We start from the raw sequence: 2,345 nt of genomic DNA, 5'->3' as shown, positions 1-2,345 counted from the left end.
AAATGGCCAATTTTCATTTAAAGTGAACAAGAAATTAATTCAGCCCAAAATCTGCTTTTAATTTTTTTAAATTTTTATGAGTTATTTAAAATTTTGTTTTAGTCAATGTGTCTGTAAGTAGTACCTACTAGTGTGTTTTCGGTCTTCGGCTGCTTTCGGGTGTGTTCGGCTGCTAGGCGCGTATTGAATAAACAGGGGTGCGTATTTGCAACACAGTTTTGTTCTGTGGCTTTGAAGATGGTTTTTAAAAATGAAGTTTTAAAAGAAATTAAATGAATTTGAGTAATAATAATCATTTGAAGAAAAACTTTTCTTCTTCGAGTACACTCATTTTTCAGATATTCTGTCCAATATTCTGGTGGGTTTTTACTAAAAATGCGAAAACAGATGATATAATCAGATGATGTATTACAAGATCTTTTCAAGTTGGGGTCTCTCTGATTTGAACATTCTCCTGTACGATCTTCAGTGAAAGATACACGGATACACCTAAGATGTTCTACTGAAACCATGAGTTGTTAACGATTATGAAGGTTTTTCAATATTACTTTTGGATGTTTTATAAATTATCCAAAAACATTAAAAAAATTTGACAAGTTTGTGGTTGTATAAATTTAAAAAACAATTATTACTTAGCTCAACTATTCGGTGAGCCGAATATTCGGTCCAACGGTTTTTGGCCGACCGTATATTCCGTATCTCTAATAATCTCTAATCGCTTTTCCGGACTTTTCTGAACAGTTATCATTCTAGAAGTCAACCAATTTACTTGAAAATGAAAAAAATTTTAGCTAACGGTAGCAAATTGAATTTAATTTAAAATGAATATAATTTGGTCATTATTAAATTTAAGTGGTTTTTGCTTTGATCGATTACTTTTGTGACGTGAATTCACGCTAGAATTGACCATTTTGACTTAAGCACATACAACTTTGAATTCCTGTTCTCTCTGTGGAAATAGAAAATCGGTGTCTTCGAATGAGTTGTAGAAAAAATAATTACCCACAACTCGATGTGCGTAGCTTCTTGATCGAACAACAATCAACGAAGTAATGCTTATTTAGAGTTGTGAAGTGATTTCATTTACTTTAAACAGAACAGGGTCGTTGACTTAATTCACGTCACAAAATACCAAGTTAGGTATTCTGAACCATTCATTTTCAAGTATCTTCATCTAACTTTTTTCTTATTTTGATTGGAACTTCTTGAATACCAACATATTGTTTAAGTTCGGCTTGTGATATAGCTTAGTCGGCAAGTCAGTTGCTTCCCGAGCCGATGTCCGTGAGTTCGGGCCCAACAGTAAAAATCGATCACAGTGGTAAGTTTTAAAGATATAGGATAATTTTTTCAATAACTGTCTGCCAACGCAAAGTTGATATAAAGTCGCGAGTGCCATAAAAATGGTTAGACGACTTTAATCGAAAAAAAAAAATGTTAAAATTGCTGCTGTTTCTCACAAATTAAAGATTCACCAAAAAATTTTTTTTCAATTTTTTGTATTTTTATTTGAATATAACGAACTTATTAAAAAATCAACTAAATTATGTTCGATTTGTAAAAACCCGACTATCTGGAGGGTCAAAACAGCTTTCAGAGCATATTCCCCTTATGACACATTCCACGCGCTTGTACCGCTAAAAAGTGATTTTCATCCGTTCGCCTATCAAAATATCTCAAACTAGCCGAGTTACAATAACGCGAATGAGTGAATTTATTTCACAAAATTTGATTTTTGTAAAATTTTATAAGAAAAATATGCTCTAAAAGCTATTTTGACCCTCCAGGTGGTCGGATTTTTACAAATCGAATGGATTTATAATAAGTTAGTTATTTTACAATAAAAATACAAAAAGAGTGGAAAAAATTTTTTTTGGTGAATCTTCAAATGAAGACTATGAGAAACAGTAGTAATTTTAACGTTTGATCCCTCAATATGTTGCTATTGAAGGGCCAATCAAAATAAGAAAAAACTTAGGAAAAGATACTGAAAATTTATGATTGTTTAAATCAGAATAACAAAATATCGTTTTTAAACATGCACATAAAAATTGAAGGCTCTGAAGAATGGTTCAGAATAACTTGATATTTCGTGACGTGAATTCAGTCAACTACCCTGCTCTGTTTAAGCTGAATGAATTCACGTCACAACTTTAAATAAGCATAACTTTGTTCGTTATTGTTCAATCGAGAAGCTACGCACATCGAGTTGTGGGTAATTGTTTTGCCACAACTTATTTGAAGACACCAATATTCTATTTTCACAGACAGAACAGGAAATCAAAGATGCATAGACTGAAGTCAAAAATGGTCAATTCTAGCGTGAATTCACGTCACAAAAGTAA

This window comes from Uranotaenia lowii, chromosome 3, assembly GCF_029784155.1.
Source record: "Uranotaenia lowii strain MFRU-FL chromosome 3, ASM2978415v1, whole genome shotgun sequence".
Taxonomy (NCBI): domain Eukaryota; kingdom Metazoa; phylum Arthropoda; class Insecta; order Diptera; family Culicidae; genus Uranotaenia; species Uranotaenia lowii.
Note: the sequence above shows the minus strand (reverse complement) of the source record.